The sequence below is a fragment of the Quercus lobata genome, chromosome 5, assembly GCF_001633185.2.
Source record: "Quercus lobata isolate SW786 chromosome 5, ValleyOak3.0 Primary Assembly, whole genome shotgun sequence".
NCBI lineage: Eukaryota > Viridiplantae > Streptophyta > Magnoliopsida > Fagales > Fagaceae > Quercus > Quercus lobata.
This window is the reverse complement of record NC_044908.1, coordinates 61,191,729-61,211,901: the sequence shown is the minus strand read 5'-3', so window position 1 is coordinate 61,211,901 and position 20,173 is coordinate 61,191,729. Positions and strand designations below refer to the sequence as shown.

At 41.6% G+C, this 20,173-nt stretch overlaps 1 pseudogene; it reads left to right on the top strand.

Annotated features, from left to right (window-relative positions):
* Positions 1 to 6,032: 6,032 nt before the first annotated feature.
* Positions 6,033 to 12,586, top strand: LOC115990855 (annotated as a pseudogene).
* Positions 12,587 to 20,173: the final 7,587 nt, after the last annotated feature.

Genomic DNA, 20,173 nt, shown 5'->3' with positions numbered 1-20,173 from the left:
GTTTGTTGAATTGAATTTTAACCTAATTGTCTATAAGGGGGGAATAATATGTTTGATATTCTTTAAGGTGCATAGAAAAACTATAATAGGTAAGCATTCTCCTGCATACTAACATAACTTGGTATTTTTTTTGCACAATGACTGTAAATGAAGATAGAAATTTTATTGTTCTATTATTTGACTTACATGAAAAATCATTAATATTTCTTGTAATTCCAAATAAAAATATCTATAGAAACCTTCACTCATGAAAACATACCCCAAGTAGGATTTGGTTTTGGCCACTTGGAGCCTCAAATGGGAAAACCAAGTCTGAATTTGTATCTGCACAAAACTAAGTGGTAAATTTATTGTTTTGAGCATAGATGTCATTTGGAAAAAAAAGTTAACAATCAATTAAATTGTGGAGAGTTTGTTGAGCATGTGATGTTTTGGAAAACATGTTTTACTCTTGAAAGTGGAAAATGGTTTTCCATTTATTGGGCTTGTTTTCAGCTGATCACTTAAAACGTTTTTTCGCTGACTTGTGTTTTCTGTTGTACAAATTACAAGAAAATATGGAAAGCATTTTCCACCAAAACAAATGGAGTGTAACTGTCGAAAACTGTGATGAGCTAACAGAAAATAGAAACCTGATCTATCCAACTCTAAGATGAAGCTTCTTCTTTTTGTTGAAAGCTTTTGTTCTCATTTTTATTTTTCAAATAAGGGTCCTTTGGCATCTCTTCCATGACTTAAATATTCTTCAATTGTCCTGAATTCACGCAGGAACGTTTGCTTTGATTCAGTTCCCTGTATGCTTGGCAAAGGCTGCAAGATCAATGTTATTGATTAGGACAATCATAGTAAAAAGTTATGAAAACTTGTATCCATGGCCTCTCATCTGGTAAAGGAAGGTAAAATAATCGATTAGGGGCCTGTTGAATGGTAATTAATCCATTTTAGTTTGCTGCTGGCTCAGAATTTTGACTGCAGCGCACTAGCTTCTCCATTCTGTTTTCACTCTCAATTGGCAATGGAGTTCAGTTCATTAAGAAAAAGGATATGATGCTGGTTGACAGACTATGTCAAAGACATCTCTAACATTGTCCTCTTATCTCTTTGAACATGTGAGTAGCTAAGAGTGCTGATGCTAATGAAATTTATTGACAAGCATTAACATTTGCGTGTGTAAGAAGAGTTTTTCCAGAATTATGGTACCAAAGAACTTATCTCCAAGGTGACCAACCATATTTCTCCTACTTTGTAGGAAGTACCATTGCATATTGAACCATTTCTTGATGCTTCCCTTTTAACGATCTTAAGCCCACCATTGTCTTCCAACCATTTTGTCACAAAAAACAGATGCATTACTTGTCCCAAGAGCGTAGCATTCAAGTTCTCGCCCATATTGACGTTAGAAATGGGAATCTCAGCATTAATGTTTTCATCTTTGTAATCTTTCAAACCTATCTTCTCCCTAATGCATTTGTAATGCAGCTTCAGTGCAAGCTGAAGGTCAACACCAGCATACGAGGTTCCTTTCGCTACCTTCCAAATTCCTCATCATCAAGGAGCTTCATCGTATGAACTTTGGAAAACCAATTACTCTCTTTATAGTTACTCAAATACATTCTAAATAAATACATGGTGTTTGTCAGCTGAATTTGTTGCTCCAACAACAGAATTATGACCATCAAAGTTTGACCCATGAGGGCCGGGACTGGTTTAAAAATGATGCTTGAAATAAGCATCAAGCAAGTTCTCATTAGCCCTCAAAATGTGCACCCTTTTCCCTGTATTTGACATCTTGGCAATGATTTGTAGAGCCAAACTATAATGCTCCAAAATTTTAATCCTAGAAATTTGAACTTCAGAATGAGATCTCCCAATTGAATATATTTAGTCATTGAGCCAATCACTCAATAATCCAACAATCTCCAGAAAGATTAAATCATCTAGACTTTTTTCAAGACAAAGTAAACTCCCAAGATAATACTTGAATCTCAAATATGCATTAACAGAAAATCTCCCAAATAACACAGGACTTGGTGCTCTTAATCATGCTTGAATATACTTCTTGGTCAAATCCCTTTCACTTAATTTAACTAGTAGGTTATCCATGCGATGCATGGATAATGTTGTTATATTTTATGTAAGATAGTTTTGAAGAATATGTTATATATGTATTATATCATAATTGTTATAGAATAGAATTTTATTAGAAATGAGTTCATTATAAAAGTAACAATTATAAATTGCACACACATATACATTATAATTATTTAATTGAAGTGATGAGAAATTAAAAAAAAAAAAAAAAACTTTGGAGAAATATTATAGAATAAAAATTGATATATGTAAAGGCACGATTTGTAACGATCCGTAACAGTGTTGGGTTCGCACGTAAAAATGCCCAAACAATATCATTTATAGAGCGTGGGTTTTAAAGGCTAGGCATTGGTCACTAGACGGCGGGTTTTCGTAACGTTCATACATGGTTAAAATCGTGATTCGCCCTGGGAGTCTTTCTCCTGGAGGCGGGCTGGGAGGCTCTGATTTTTGGCCATTTTTCCCAGCCCTTTTTTGGCGCACTCTCTTTTTTATTATATAGTCCTTCTTGGTTGATTTTAGTTATCCACTTGTTGGTCAAGCAGGTGCTCACTTCTGTATCCGTCACCTTAACTGTATCCTCTTACTTTCTGTTAGTTGCGATGATCGAAGTTACACCGCCCAAGCGTCTTTTCTCATTAACGCGAAGACAGGTGCTTACTTCTGCATCTGTCACCTCAACTGTACCCTCTTACTTTCTGTTAGTTGCGATGATCGAAGTTACACCGCCCAAGCGTCTTTTCTCATTAACGTGATTAGGATGCTGGCAGGTGCATTTAATGCGGAGGAGACGTGTTTTCTTTGAACCAATTTTGCACCGTACCTCCACATGGGCCCCACTCCATTCATATCCCCTTCGGGGGGCTGTTTGGGGATAGCCCTCATCGAGTCGTTGCTCTTCCCATTGAAGTCCTGGAATGCCGAGGATAATGTCATCCTCAACTGTGCCTCTTGACACCTCGGCCTTCGATCATTCGTCCTCGGCACATGACCTCTTTGGCACGGGCCCTGAGCCCGAATAGAGCGTGGGTCGGATCGTAAGCTCCCCGACCCCACAATAGCCCCTCAAAATCCTGCTATCCGACTCCTTGGACGGATAGGAGGGTTTTGATGACACCAGACATCTGCCAATGCATGTCAATCCTTGTCACTTATCGGTTCCCTAGACTTTTTCACCTGCCCAAGACACGTCCCTAGAGCCCTTGGAAGGCGAAACGTGGCCTCATTAAATACGGGCGGCTTTGTGTTTCCCATGTTCTACGGTGTGATGAAGATCGAACGGTGGTGATCCCTTGGTCTTTATGGGCGGGAAAATTTGTGCAGTTACCCTAGAAAGTATAAAAGATTTTTTGGAACGGATCTGTCTCTTCAGTTTTGCACTTAAGAGTTCTAGTGCGTGTATTCTGGGTTCATCTGAACTTTCGCCCAAACTCAAGTCTATCTTCAGCACAAAAAGCCTGTCCGAAGCGTCTTTCTCCCTTTATGTAAGTTCCCTTCCTCCATTAACTCGTGCTTTTTTTTTTTTTTTTCTGGGTTTATTTTTCTTTGGTTCCGTTTCTTCTCTCGTCGCGGATCGGGCTTGTTTGGTAAATCATAGAGATGGCTAAATTGAGACTGAGGCAGTTATTCGATACTAAAGAGGCGATGAATAAGTTCATCGTCGATTACAGGATCCCCCCCAACGTAAGTCTGAGGCATTGTAAGATGGGGGAGTGGCACTATAAGAGGGAAACGGGCGCGGTAGTAATTCCCGTCCTTGCCTTTGTAGTTGGGGGTATGAGAATCCCTATGGGGCTGGTGACGAGGGGTTATCTCAGGCACTTCCGATTAGCCCCCACCCAGTGCGCCGGCAACGTTTTTAGGATTCTGGGTTGCGTAGACGCTTTAAACGAGAAAATGGGGTTAAGACTGACCCACCATGATGTGAACTGGTGCTATAATCTTCAAAAATTGAAGTGGAAAACCTACTACATGAAGTCGAGGGACGAAAAGGTTTGATTAATCTAGTGCCTCCCTGACTCCAACAAGGGATTGAACAAGGATTTCCTTATCGTCTCTGGTGAATGGCACGATGGCGATCCGTGCCCCATAGCAGAAGGAGAACCAGGTGGGGTACTGGGAATGGAAGGGTGATGACCCTTTACGCCATTCTAACCTAATGTCGTTCGGTAACTAACCATGCATATGTGTTTTTCCTTTTGTAGATCCACACGCTCATCAACGGCACTTTCACTTGGTCAACCGGGCGGACTTGGAGACTGTTCTACAAGCGGCAGTTTTCGTAAATGACGAAGATGGTCAAGTCCAAGCTGCTCACAAAATACTAGGATACCCTCCTATTCAGAAGTCATTTGCAGACGCAAGGCACGTGATCAGCGCTCGCCGTCCTTGGCTTCCAAAAATTACAGTGGTCGAGACAGGATTTTTAATCTCCCAGGAACCATCTGTCCCCGAGAACATCCCACTGGTGGGCCCCTCCTCATCTCATCAAGTAGCAGAGGACGAGGTCGAGCTGGGCCAGCCCGAGGAAGGTTTTGGGGTATTTGACCTTGCCCATCAATCCGAGGATCCTTCTGGTGATATAGGTGACCCATCCTTGTCCGAGGCGGAATTGTCGTCAGTAGGCACTTCTTCTCAGGCCGAGATGGGACTCAAGAGAAAGCCCTCGACCCCCCTACTCGAACTCCTCGAGGGTCAACCTGGGAAGGATACGTAGGGAATGCCACAACCCAAGGCTCCTTCCCCACCACCTCAGCCTCAGGTTGTCCAGATGGGTCATCTTCCACCAAGCCACAGCCACAATCCCCCCGCCCCAAACTTCCTGCTTCCTCCCAACCATCTCCACCTCCTCGGCTGGAAGGCACTGACTCAAAGAGAAAGAGGAGCCCCAAGGGCAAGGAAATCATGGACGGGGGAAAATCCCAACCTTTTAAGGAGAAGGAGGAGGCTCCGAGTACAAAACAACTGAAGATTGGGCACCAGAGCAAGGGCAAAGAAACTGAAGTCCATTCCTCTCAAGGCAAGGGAAAGGGGATCGAGGCCCAGTCTTTGCCAAGCGCCTGGCTTCCTGCCCCAATGCTTCACGAGGGTCCATTGCTGGAAACTGCATCCATGAGGGACCTTGGAGATGGCGAGGGTGGCTACGTGGTGGACGCATTAGGGAGAACCATGCTACTCCCTACTGACATGGATGGTCTGAAGAAAATGAGGATGCAGGAGGTCTTCCTCAGTACTAAGAGGTACTTGGGCATGGTAAGGTTTCTTGAAACCTAAAACTTTATTAATTCTCGCTTCTGGTTTGTCACTAACTATGCATTTATCTCCCTTGCCAGGCTCTCCAGGCCACTTATAGGATGGAGGAAGAGGTGAATAATAAGAGTAAGGCGGCCGAGAATGAATGCAACAAGCGCATAACGGCCGCGAAGACTCTCCAAGCCTCTGAGGATGAACTCGCCAAGGTCAAGGCCAACCTAACAGCTGCTACCCGTGAAAAGGATAGCGCCTCGGCGGGCCTAGCTAGCGCCCAAAAGCAGGCCAAGGACCAAACCAAACGTCTACTTGAAGCCGAAGATCAGTTGCAAATAGCTAAAGATATGATCGAGGGTTTAAGTAAAAAGCTGGCCGCGGCCGAGCATGACAAAGGTGTGGCGGAGTATGCCCGTGACGAAGTCGAAAGGGCTAAGCGGGAGGCCGAGTTTGCCAGAAATGAGGCTGAGGTTGCCAAGGAAACGGCCGAGAATGATGGTTATAACATGGGGGTAGCTGAAACCCAAGCCATCCTTAAAGCCTAGATTCCTAGAGTATGTAGGCTTTACTGCTCCCAGGTTTGGGAAGAGGCCTTGAGGTGAGCTGGGGTGAATGCTTCATCCGATTTGTGGAAAGCGGAGAACATATTCTACCATACAGCCATTCGTGAGACCACCTCCTCCAACTCCGTGGCTATGAGCGACCAACCCGAGGAAGGGGTCACCCAGTCGGAAAACTTACAGGTTGGCAGCTCTCCTGGCAAGACGCTCAAAGAGGGAGAACCTCAAGATGTGACAGGAGTATCTCAGCATACGGATCTTGAGGCACCCAAGGAGGTTACTGAGCCCGTGGTTGGCACTCAGATGCCCAATGCTGAGGAGCCAACCACACTTGCCCAGCCCCCACAGGCCATTCCCCTTGTTGTGGCCCCCAAGAGTACTGATACTGACCCTGTTCAGCCTTCCCCAGAAGGGACTATCCTCCAGGGCATCAAAGCTGATTCCGCTCCGCCTTCCCAGGACGTGGCCGACGCAAGACCAAAGAAGTAGAAACCCTGGCTAGGCTCCAAATTTGTTTTTAGCTTAACGATTAGCTTATTCTTTTTTCATTTTGAAAACTTTGTAGTTTATTTGTGGTTTGAACCTATTGAACACGTATATATGAAACCTTATTCTTCTTCTTCTTCTTCTTCTTTTTTTCTTTTTCTTTTGGTTACTGATTGGTTGCCCTTGTTGATACTTATTTATTGTTTATGAATTTTGAACTAATTTATCTTAACCCGTATGAATATTTGTGCATGCGATACGTTCAACATCACGTTTCAAAACCAGAGCCTACCTGCACCTGCAGAGCCTTGAACTCATTTCTAACCTTCACTCAACGAAGATATAGGCATCATTTTAGATGTCACGTGTAGTTTCCAAGTCCTGCTTAGTACCCAGGTTCCTTTAAAGTAGTGGGCTTCCCCATAGGTTTGAGTCCGAGTACCATGCGATACTTGGGTTCTGTCCAAAACTTGATTAATAGTGACAAGTAGTTGGTTTCCCCATAGGTTTGAGTCCGAGGACCATAAAATACCTTGGTTTTGTCCAAAACTTGATTAATACTGACAAGTAGTTGGTTTCCCCATAGGTTTGAGTCTGAGGAACATACAATACTTTGGTTCTGTCCAAAACTTGATTAATACTGACAAGTAGTTGGTTTCCCCATAGGTTTGAGTCCGAGGACCATACAATACCTTGGTTCTGTCCAAAACTTGATTAATACTGACAAGTAGTTGGTTTCCCCATAGGTTTGAGTCCGAGGACTATACAATACCTTGGTTCTGTCCAAAACTTGATTAATACTGACAAGTAGTTGGTTTCCCCATAGGTTTGAGTCCGAGGACCATACAATACCTTGGTTCTGTCCAAAACTTGATTAATACTGACAAGTAGTTGGTTTCCCCATAGGTTTGAGTCCGAGGACCATACAATACCTTGGTTCTGTCCAAAACTTGATTAATACTGACAAGTAGTTGGTTTCCCCATAGGTTTGATTCCGAGGACCATTCAATACCTTGGTTCTGTCTAAAACTTGATCAATACTGACAAGTAGTTGGTTTCCCCATAGGTTTGAGTCCGAGGACCATACAATACCTTGGTTCTGTCCAAAACTTGATTAATACTGATAAGTAGTTGGTTTCCCCATAGGTTTGAGTCCGAGGACCATACAATACCTTGGTTCTGTCCAAAACTTGATTAATACTGACAAGTAGTTAGTTTCCCCATAGGTTTGAGTCCAAGGACCATACAATACCTTGGTTCTGTCCAAAACTCAGTTTTCTCATCTAAGTAGTTGGGGGAAAATAACCCCTTGGTTATGGCATGAGACCTTGGGTTTGAGGGAATCATCTCCTCGGCCGAGCCCCTAGAACCATCTATGCGGCTGACGCTACAAAGTGTAGCCCCTAGTAAAGAAACATAGCCCCTAGTGGAACTTTACGCTAGAACACAACAACCCGCCGCTAGAAATGACAAGGGAACTGTCCCGACCTACCGCCTATGCCAACACACAAGCCTTCCCCACAGACGGCGCCAATTGTAAAGGCACGATTTGTAACGATCCGTAACAGTGTTGGGTTCGCACGTAAAAAGGCCCAAACAATATCATTTATAGAGCGTGGGTTTTAAAGGCTAGGCCTTGGTCACTAGACGGCGGGTTTTCGTAACGTTCATACATGGTTAAAATCGTGATTCGCCTTGGGAGTCTTTCTCCTGGAGGCGGGCTGGGAGGCTCTGGTTTTTGGCCATTTTTCCCAGCCCTTTTTTGGCGCACTCCCTTTTTTATTATATAGTCCTTCTTGGTTGATATTAGTCCTCCACTTGTTGGTCAGGTAGGTGCTCACTTCTGTATCCGTCACCTTAACTGTATCCTCTTACTTTCTGTTAGTTGCGATGATTGAAGTTACACCGCCCAAGCGTCTTTTCTCATTAACGCGAAGGCAGGTGCTTACTTCTGCATTTGTCACCTCAACTGTACCCTCTTACTTTTTGTTAGTTGCGATGATCGAAGTTACACCGCCCAAGCGTCTTTTCTCATTAACGTGATTAGGATGCTGGCAGGTGCATTTAATGCGGAGGAGACGTGTTTTCTTTGAACCAATTTTGCGCTGTACCTCCACATGGGCTCCACTCCATTCATATCCCCTTCGGGGGGCTGTTTGGGGATAGCCCTCATCGAGTCGTTGCTCTTCCCATTGAAGTCCTGGAATGCCGAGGATAAGGTCGTCCTCAGCTGTGCCTCTTGACACCTCGGCCTTCGATCATTCGTCCTCGGCACATGACCTCTTCGGCACGGGCCCTGAGCCCGGATAGAGCGTGGGTCGGATCGTAAGCTCCCCGGCCCCACAATATATATAGAGAATTTGTCTTTCTTTTTCTTCTTAATTTTAAAACAAAATACATATCCCAAACACCCACAGTCAATCACATCATTTACAAAACCCATAAATCTATAACGTTCGACCTTAACATCAAAATTGTAATTGTCATTATTATTCGATATAAAATGCAAGCGCCACTTCCTTGGTTGTAGCCAACTCATATGGGTTACGATTAGATAAGACAACAATGTTAGAGTTAGGTAGTTGTTGTCGAAAGATTGAAGGTAAATGACATTATTTTTGGTCTGTGTGTATTTGACATGGGATGACACGAAGGGTTATAGGCAGGTGTATATATATATAAAGGGGTAGAAGTGCAAGAGGTGAAAATAGTGAATTAAAATGCAAAGAATTTTGTGTGTATAAATAAAGAATGAAAAATCTTGAAACATTGAACCAAATGATGCAAAGAATATTTATTTGTTAATTAGAGAAGTCTTGAAATATTGAACCAAATGAAACGAAAAGTCAGTATTTAATTTGTTTTTATTTCTGATGTAGCACTTAAAAATATTTTAATTCTCTTTATATAGAATATACCACTTGTTAGAACAGCATGCTTTCTTACATGAGGTCTTTGCTTTTATATTAATATATATTGATATGATGCCATTTGAATCAATTATTGTGTTGCTCTTTCTAATTTGAACTCTACTTACCTTGTCAATTATTAATTTGCATTACCTTTTTGTGTCGTCATTTCATATTGCCATAGTTTAATTATATTGGTAACTTCATCATATTTTGATTTATTTTTTGAACCATCCCGTTGACTTTTCTTCAATATCCCATCCAAAACTATGGTTGATGGGCATTAGATACTGTTAAGATCATTCGCATTCTCCACTCCCTCTTCATATTTCTCTCGTCGTCAAACTCGTTGGTATATATTAGATACTATACGAACCAAGCTTCAATGAAAGGTATTTCACAGTCTATTTCAAATTATGGAAGAGAAGGTCAGGCAAAACAAAACAATCTTATTCAGTTCTGCCCTGCCGTCGATTTTCACTCGCTGAGATCAAGTCAGCTACCAATAACTTCGATGCTGATTTACTAATTGGTGAGGGGGCTTTTGGCAGAGTATATAAGGGGTTTATTGGTAACCGTACCATAAACGTTGCAATAAAGCGTGCGGATTTCGAGTCAAGTTTAGACGAGTTAACCAACGAGGTGGTGTTGCTTTGCCAGCTACACCACCCTAACTCACCTGTCTCATCGGATATTGTCTCGATGAAGACAAGGGGTTCATTGTCTACGAATGCATTGTCAATGGAAACCTCGGCGACCACCTCTACGGTACTAACTACGATGAACCCCTCCCGTGGAAACAAAGACTACAGATTTGCATAATTGCATTGGAGTGGAGCGTGGACTGCACTACCTTCACACTGGACTGAAGCATACTATCATCCACCTTGATGTGAAGCCAATAAACATTCTGTTAGACGAGAAATTGGAAGCCAAGTTGACAGATTTGGGGTTGTCCAAGTTGGGTCCGCCGAGTTTGTCAAAGGCTTTGATTAGAGTAAAATCTGAGGTAGTGGGTACTTATGGATACGCTGATCCTGGGTATATCGCGATCGGAGAATTGACTGATAATCTGATGTCTACTCTACTGGTGTGGTACTGCTGGAAGTACTCTGTGCCAGAAGAGCAAGAGACATCAAACTGATAGAAGAACAGAAGTTTCGGGTTGCTTGGTCCCAAAAATGCATTATGGAAGGGACCATTAATCAGATAGTTGATCCGTATCTGACGGGTGTTAGAGATATATATTAGACATATTAGCCCAATATAATAGGCCCAAGCCCATTCCTGCTTGTACTAGTAGTCTAGGGTTTATCCGCCTTAAGTTTGAGGGAGGGTGTTAGAGATATATATTAGACATATTAGCCCAATATAATAGGCCCAAGCCCATTCCTGCTTGTACTAGTAGTCTAGGGTTTAGTCGCCTATATATACTCATGTTAGGGTTCATTGTAACACAGGAAGTTATTGTACTACACTCTCATACAATAAAGATGTAGCCCTTAAGGGATTCCTCCGTGGATGTAGGCCGTCAAGACTGAACCACGTAACCCTCGTGTTCTCGGTGTTCCTCTGCTATGCTTCTCCTTCTGCATCTACTCTAGCATACACAACATGGTATAACACATTGCGTTGCTAATATTTAACATGGTATCAGAGCCAAACTCCGTTCTTGGCATTAAACAAACATCTCTGCACAGCAAAGAAGATTCACACGTGCATACTACCATCTGAAGTCACACATATTTCTCTGCTGGATCTAGACTCCACGGCATCTTGCAGCCGCCATGGCTCTGTGCTGTGTCAAAATCCAACAAAACTCAAGCAAAGTCGTGACACAACTTATCAGATATATGCAACTCCAAGCTTCGCCTGATGAAACCAACACCACAGACGTGCTCCAAGATCTCCCGCGACCAAAACCCAGAAATCCGGTCACCCGAAGCCTTGCCACGCGCCTCCACGCGCCTCCGTAGCCTCTGGAAAATCTCCCACGCGCCGCCATAGAATCCTGACTTCTAGATCGTATTCTACAAGCACGCGCCGCCCAATCGGCCTCCTCGTCCGCCGATCTACGAAACCTGCGATTCCGGCTCTCATCTGAGATTACACGCGCCCCCACGCACTTCCAAGATTTCTGGCTTCTCCTCCACGCGCCGGTAACGCTGTCACGAGCACCACGCGCCGGAAATCTGCTGCTGATGTCATCTGACGTCATCCGGATGACGTCATCACTCCACGTCAGTAGCCACGCAAGCACATCCACGTCAGCCCTAGTCCACGTCAACGACACGTCATCAGCCACGTCAGCAGTGTCGTCTCGTCAGCACCACGACCCGGACCACCCGGATCTGACCCGTGAGCACTTTGACTGTTGACTTTTTGTGTTGACTTTGACTTTTGACTTTTTGCGTTGACTTTTGACCAAAAGTCAAAAGTTCCGAAAGGGCCTATCTTGCTCAGTTTTTCGCATAGATTCTGATTTTGGCCTCCGTTTCTTCATTTGAAACTCCGAAATTGGACAATTGGCACATTCTTCATTGTGGTTTCTTCAAAGGCATTCTTCAAGGCATCTCCAAGTGATCTTCTCATGCTTATCCAACCTCAAGTCTTCATCGAGCTTCCGCCTTAAGTTTGAGGGAGGGTGTTAGAGATATATATTAGACATATTAGCCCAATATAATAGGCCCAAGCCCATTCCTGCTTGTACTAGTAGTCTAGGGTTTATCCGCCTTAAGTTTGAGGAAGGGTGTTAGAGATATATATTAAACATATTAGCCCAATATAATAGGCCCAAGCCCATTCCTGCTTGTACTAGTAGTCTAGGGTTTAGTCACCTATATATACTCATGTTAGGGTTCATTGTAACACAAGAAGTTATTATACTACACTCTCATACAATAAAGATGTAGCCCTTAAGGGATTCCTCCGTGGATGTAGGCCGTCAAGACTGAACCACGTAACCCTCGTGTTCTCGATGTTCCTCTGCTATGCTTCTCCTTCCGCATCTACTCTAGCATACACAACATGGTATAACACATCTCGTTGCTAATATTTAACAACGAGGAAGTAGCTCTAGAGTGTTTCAAGTTATACATCGACATTGCCACTTCTTGTGTGCGGAATAAGGGAAAGGATCGTCCCGCAATTGGAGAAGTGGAGTTAATCCTTGAACATGCACTGGAGCTACAAGAGACAGCTGATGCTGCGAGGAACGATGTGGATCAATATAATTATCCTATTGTTGAATATACCGGTAGTGCTTCTCCGCCTGAATCTGAGGAGTCTATTTAGGATTCAGATAGCACCACATCGGCTAATTTTTCTATGGACATCACCACGGAAAAGCCAAATGGCCAATCATCAACCACAAAGAATGATCAAAATCACATTTCTAGAGATAGGGATGCTCTCCATTTCAAAGTTATGAGAAACCAAAATGAGAGCATAGCGGCTGAGTCGTTTCTGCACTACTTTAGGAGCAGAACTGGGATGGTTGTCAGCGATATCACTGCCACGGTATGGAGATCTCTATGGGAGGGTGTGCTCTTGTTTTGGGAAATGGATCTGATTTTAATTTTGTTAGATTTTTATGTTTGAAGTTTTCACGGTGATGGATGCTATTCATATATTGATGTACATGACTTTATTTCATTTGTAAGCCTGAATTAACAGTTACAACAGTCATATCATTCTCAACAATTCCTTTTTTGTGTTTGGTCAGTCTTATTCACTTGTTTTCAAATTATTGTATTTCTTGTTCCAAAGACCCACTGATTCTCTGTTTCTTCATGGAGAAGTTGAGCTCTGCAATTTATCACAAGTTGCCTTTAGATCATTTCCACATTTATGCTGCAAGATAGATTATGCACCTTTCGTTTTTTGCAATGGTGATAGTCTTGAGTTATATGGCACAAGTGTGCCTTTCTCCTCCCAAGAACCCACTTTGGCAGACCAACACTATGTAATAGCCTTTATGCCACAAAATACTTGAGACGGTCATAATTTGGTTCTCAGTATTTTACCATGGGGATCCCTGCTTGATCATTAGTCAAAATGGTCAAGGTCTTTTACATTTATCGGTCAAATTGATAATTAATCAGTTTTCCAAAGTCACCAACTGAACAACAGCGTTGGATGTAAACTATATAACAAAGCTGTACCAAGCTCAGGTTCCATTGGTGCAGTGCATCGGTTTGTGAATTTCAGAGCAACCAAAGAGGCCAAGAAAACCAATCGGCAGAGATTCCAAAGATCTAAAATGGGATGACAGATATTGTTGGAGATATGTAATAGGATGGTGATCTGCAATTTCTGGTGAGTGGGTGCGAGTGCAGAGGAGAGAGCAGAGAAAAGTGGTTTAGACCATATGGAACATTGCAGATTTGGGTCCAAGAAGACCATATGAACGTTCCACGATTGGTGAAGTAGAGGTAGGCCTTGAACACGCACTGGAGCTGCAAGAGTGTGCAGATGCTGCTATGAGGAAGGATGATTCAATATTAATTACCTATCCCATTGTTAAATATACTTGTAGTGCTTCTATTCAGGATTGATTCAAAGTCTATTTCAAGTATAGGCGTAACCACAAGAAGTGCACAGTGACTGAGAATGGGATGTTTGTCAGTGATATCACTGCCACGGTATGGAGGTCTTCTTTTGGGGGTGATTTTTTCTTTGGGTTTGGAAATGGGTCTGATTTTAGTTTTGTTAGATATGTTCAATTGTAGTTGATACTTCTAAGTTTTCACGGTGATGGATGCTATATCAAGATCAAGGCAAACACTTAGAACAGAGCAAGCAATTGGAGCAGAAGAAGCACGGTTCAACATGTATAGCAGAAGTTCAAGAAGTCATATCTGAAGCTCTTGTCGTTTAGTAGCTGTATTTGTTTTCATTAGCAATATACGACTTGTAGTTTAGTTTTTACTTTCTTCTATTAGTAATCACATGTGAGTAGGTTGGTTACTTACACGTGAGAGAAGTTGTTAGGATCTGTTAGCTTAGCTCAGTGCTTAGTGCTCTGTTTCTCATTCCTAGCTGGACTTGGTGATGTATATAAAGACACAAAGTAAATTAATCAAAGTAATTCAGTTTTTCCCAATTCTTTCTTTTCTCATATGGTATCAGAGCTCCTAGAAAGCTTGAAATTCTAGGGTTTTACAGATTTGGGAATTTCTCTTTCATCGTCCACCATTGTTGCTCTTCTCAAGCTTTCTCAAGCTTTCTTAAAATCTTCTCAAGCTTTTTCTTTGCCTTAATGGCTGCCACAACAGTTAATACTTCTACCACTGAATCTTCATCTTCTTCGCAAGACTCATATAATCTCAATGATCCCCTGTTCTTACATCCAGGAGAAAATCCAGGGGCTGTTCTCACTTCTCAGCCTCTGGTTGGAGAAGAAAATTATTCTGCTTGGGCAAGATCAGTGAGAAAGTCTTTGATTGGTAAAAATAAGCTTGGTTTTATAGATGGTTCTATAACCATTTCTTCTCCACTCGTGAATTCACCAACGGTTGTTCAAGCATGGATTCGTGCTGATAATATAGTTGGTACTTGGATCATCAACTCAATATCACCAAAACTTCAGGGTAGTATCATTTACAGAGATACTGCTTTTGAGATTTGGACAGAGCTTCGAGACACATTCAGTCAAGGAAATGGAGCCAAGGTTTTCAACATCCATAAGCAAATTGCTGAGTTCCATCAGGGAGAACAATCACTCACTGATTATTTCACTCAGCTTAAGGTCTTGTGGGATCAGCTCCAGAATCTTAGTCCATTTCCTCAATGCACCTGTGGCAAATGCGTGTGCAATGTTAATCAGAGATTGAAGGATCTTCAAATCAAAGAAGCAACAATGAAGTTCCTCATGGGAGTCAATGATGTGTTTTCTCAAGTCAGAACACAAATTTTGCTCATGGATCCACTGCCTTCTGTTAATAAGGCTCATTCTTTGTTTATCCAAGAGGAAATGCAAAGATCAGTTACTAATTCTGTTAGAGTTGAATCTACGGTTTTGGCTGCCAAGAGCTCAAGCACAAATCCAAAAGGAAAAGAAAGGCCATTGTGCACTCACTGTGGAAAGTTGGGACACACTGTGGAAAAATGTTATAAACTCCATGGTTTTCCACCTGGCTACAAATTCAAGAACAGAAATATGATGGCTCATCAAGTTTCAGCTGTTGCAAATTAGTTCCAGGGCCATCACTTAGCTTCTAATACTGATCATAATCCTATTACAAATCAGTTTCAAGGGCATTGCTTGGCTCCAACTACTGAGTATAATCATTTTGTCACTGCTCAAGCACCTGCATTTACTCCTGATCAGTATCACCAGCTTCTGTCATTGATTGGAGCTCACCAAACTTCAACAGTTCAAGAGCCTCACAAAGTTAATGCCGTTTCATTGCCATCCAATACAGTTGCAGGTATTGTTCCTTGTTCACCACATTCAGTCTTTTCTGCTAAGGTTGTGAATAGAAAGGCTTTTGGTGTTGAAACTTGGGTTATAGATACTGGTGCTACATATCACATAGTTTGTTCAATGCATTTATTGACTTCTTTTACTGCAATTTCACATTCTGTGGTTGAATTACCCAATGGGGAGGCTGCACTTGTGACTCATGTTGGTACAATTAAGCTTTCCTCTCATATTACCCTAACAAATGTCCTTTGTGTGCCTTCATTTTCTTTTAACTTGATATCTGTTAGAGCCTTGACTCAATCTCAACCCTTTTGTCTTGTATTTCTGTCCAACTATTGTTTCATACAGGCCCTTACCTGTTGGAACACGATTGGAATAGGCAAAATGCATGATGGACTCTATCTGTTACAAGCATCTAGCCTTTCTCAAGCTTCCAAGTCTCTTGATGATTTTCTTCTCAAGAATAAGTCTAGTTCTTTCACTGCCTTTTCCTCTTCTGTTTCTCATGCCAACTTGTATTCTCTATGGCATTCTAGGCTAGGACATCCATCTGATATGAAAGTTCATGCTTTAGGTCATCTTTTTCCTTTCTTGCAAAATTGTTGTACCAAAGACTGCATTGTATGCCCTTTGGCAAAGCAAAAGAGACTACCCTTTCCTTTTGAAAATAAAAGAGCTATTCATTCATTTGATCTTGTTCACATGGATGTTTGGGGGCCATTTTCCATTCCTACTATTGCTGGACATAAATACTTTCTTACAATTTTAGATGATGCATCAAGAGCCACTTGGGTTTTCCTCATGAAAGCTAAATCTGAAGTTAGGCCTTTGATTGTTTCATTCTACAGAATGGTCCATACTCAATTTCAAACCCCTATTAAGTCCATTAGAACTGATAATGCTTTAGAATTTAACATGTTTGATTTTTACACCTCTAATGGCATTATTCATCAACAAAGCTGTGTCTACACTCCACAACAGAATTCAGTTGTGGAGAGGAAACATCAGCACATTCTTGCAACAGCTAGGGCCTTGCAAATTCAGTCCAACATTCCTCTTGTTTTCTGGGGTGATTGCATCCTCACAGCTGTCTATTTGATCAATAGACTTCCTACTCCTTTTCTGCAAAATAAGTCTCCTTATGAGGTGCTTTTCAATCAAATCCCCTCTTACTCTCACCTCAGGACCTTTGGCTGCCTTTGCTTTGCTACTAATGTCAATCCATATAAACACAAGTTCACCCCTAGAGCTAGGAAGTCAGTTTTCTTAGGATACTCGTTCAATATCAAGGGTTACAAGCTGCTTGATCTTCAATCTCACTCTATTTTCATCTCTAGGGATGTCATCTTTCATGAAAAGGTGTTTCCTTTTACTTCACACACTCCTCTTCCTTCATCTGCCTTAATTCCTTTACCTAGCATTCCTTCCATCCCTCATGCCTTGCTTGATCCTATATCACCTGTCAATGTTGATTCTTTTGTTCAGATTCATCATGATCTTGACTCAGATGATCAAGCATTTCCTGATGCTTTTGATCATGTTGCTACTGATGCTTTTGATCATGCTGTTTCTATTACTCCAGCTGTGCTTACTGATGCTCCTAGAAGGTCTACTAGGGTGCCTAAACCTCCATCTTACCTTAAGGCTTATCATTGCAACCAAATTTCATCAACCATCATCTCCAATCAGTCCTAGTCAAGCACTTCCCATCCTCTTTCTTCTTATCTTTCTTATGCTACTTTATCTCCTACCTACAAATCCTTTTGTTGCTCAATTTGTACCAACACAGAACCTAAGTATTTTTCACAAGCTGCAACTGATCCTAAGTGGCAAGATGCCATGGATGCTGAGATTGCTGCCTTGGAAGCCAATAATACTTGGACTATCAATCCTTTGCCTCATGATAAACATCCTATAGGATGCAAATGGGTTTATAGGATTAAGTATAAGGCTGATGGGGCTATTGAAAGATACAAAGCAAGGTTGGTTGCAAAGGGGTTTACTCAAAAGGAGGGCTTAGATTACCTTGAAACCTTCAACCCTGTTGCCAAGATGGTTTCTGTGAAGTGTATACTTGCAGTGGCTGCTGTGAAAGGCTGGTTCCTTAGCCAACTTGATGTAAATAATGCCTTTCTTCATGGTAACTTGCATGAAGAAGTCTACATGGCTCTTCCACCTGGTTTTCACAGCAAAAGGGAGCATGGAGAACAACTTGTATGCAGATTAAATAAGTCACTTTATGGACTTAAACAGGCCTCCAGACAATGGTTTTCTAAGTTCTCAAACACATTGATTCAACTTAGGTTTACTCAATCTAAGGCTGACTACTCACTCTTCACTAGGCAACAAGGAGATTCATTCATTGCTTTGTTAGTATATGTTGATGACATTCTCATAGCAAGCAATGATAAAGGGCAAGTTGATCAATTTAAGGTGATGTTGAATCAGAAATTCCAGCTAAAGGATTTGGGTGCATTGAGATATTTTCTTGGTTTGGAAGTAGCTAGGACAGAAAAAGGCATTTCCCTATGTCAAAGGAAGTATGCTCTTGAGATTCTGGAGGATGCAGGGCTTCTTGGGTGCAAACCTGTAAAAGTTCCTATGGATCAAAGTTTGAAGCTCAGCAAACATGAAGGTTTATTACTTGATGATCCAGGGCAATATAGAAGATTGGTGGGAAGGTTGCTGTACCTAAGCATCACTAGACCTGACCTCACCTTTGCAGTCCACAAACTAAGCCAATTTATGGCTAAACCAAGAAAACCACACCTTGAGGCAGCACTTAAGGTTTTGCAGTACTTGAAGAATGAACCGGGTAAAGGCATTTTCTTCTCATCAAATTCAGAGTTGCATGTAAAAGGTTTTACAGATTCTGACTGGGCTTCATGTCCAGATACCAGAAGATCTGTTACTGGATATTGTATATTCATTGGAGACTCATTAGTTTCTTGGAAATCAAAGAACCAATCACTGTTTCCAGATCATCAGCAGAGGCAGAATATCGGGCTATGGCTGTTTCAACTTGTGAGATAGTTTGGATTCTTTATTTGCTAAAGGATCTTCAGGTTAATCACAGCAGAGAAGCTTTGTTGTTCTGTGACAGCCAGGCAGCACTCCACATAGGTTCCAATCCTGTTTTCCATGAACGAACGAAACACATAGAAATTGACTGCCATGTTGTAAGGAATAAAGTGTTGGAGAAAGTTATCAAACTTATCCATGTTAGAACTCAATCCCAATTAGCAGATTTGCTCACTAAGGCTTTGAGCCATAAACAGTTTTCAGAGCTTTTATCCAAGATGGGACTCATCAACATTTATCAACCTACAGTCCATCTTGAGAGGGAGTATCAAGATCAAGGCAAACACTTAGAACAGAGCAAGCAATTGGAGCAGAAGAAGCACGGTTCAACATGTATAGCAGAAGTTCAAGAAGTCATATCTGAAGCTCTTGTCGTTTAGTAGCTGTATTTGTTTTCATTAGCAATATACGACTTGTAGTTTAGTTTTTACTTTCTTCTATTAGTAATCACACGTGAGTAGGTTGGTTACTTACACGTGAGAGAAGTTGTTAGGATCTGTTAGCTTAGCTCAGTGCTTAGTGCTCTGTTTCTCGTTCCTAGCTGGACTTGGTGATGTATATAAAGACACAAAGTAAATTAATCAAAGTAATTCAGTTTTTCCCAATTCTTTCTTTTCTCATATGCTACACAGTATTCATAGATTGATATTGTAGATGACTTTGTTTGTATTTTGTAAGCTTGAATTAACCAAAATAATGTCAACGTTGTTGACTGCTTTTTTGTAAAACATTATGACGTGGAGAAGGCCTGCTTAAGTCTTATTCACTTGCTTTCCAATGGTTGCTTTTTCTGAAAATATTGCTTCAAAGATACTGTATTCTCTGTTCTTTCATGGTAAGTTGGGCCTTGAATTTGTCACAAGTTGCATTTAGATCAATTCCACATTTATGCTGCAAGATAGGTTAGCGGCCATTGTTTGTTGCAATGGTAGATGGTCTTGAGTTGTAAGAGCATCCACAGCAGTGGAGCTAAAAATTTAGCTTTTTAACTCCACAAAAAGTTATTTTATCTATTTTACCTACACACATGCTACAGCAGTGAATCTATTTTAGTTTTCAACACAATAAAATAATATAAACATCACAATAAAATAATATATCCCCTACAATAAAATAATATATCCCACTACCCAATAAATATCCACAACACCAACTGCCTCTACCATCAACCACAACCACACCCACAACCACCACCACCACCACTAGCCACAACCACCACTCTACTTTGGCAACCACAACACAACATAGAAAAAAAAAAAAAAAAAAAAAAAAAAAAAAACAAAACAAAACCACAACCACAATCACAACCCCATCACCACCAGTCACCACAAACCACCAGCCATGACAACTAACCATGACAACCACAACCACAA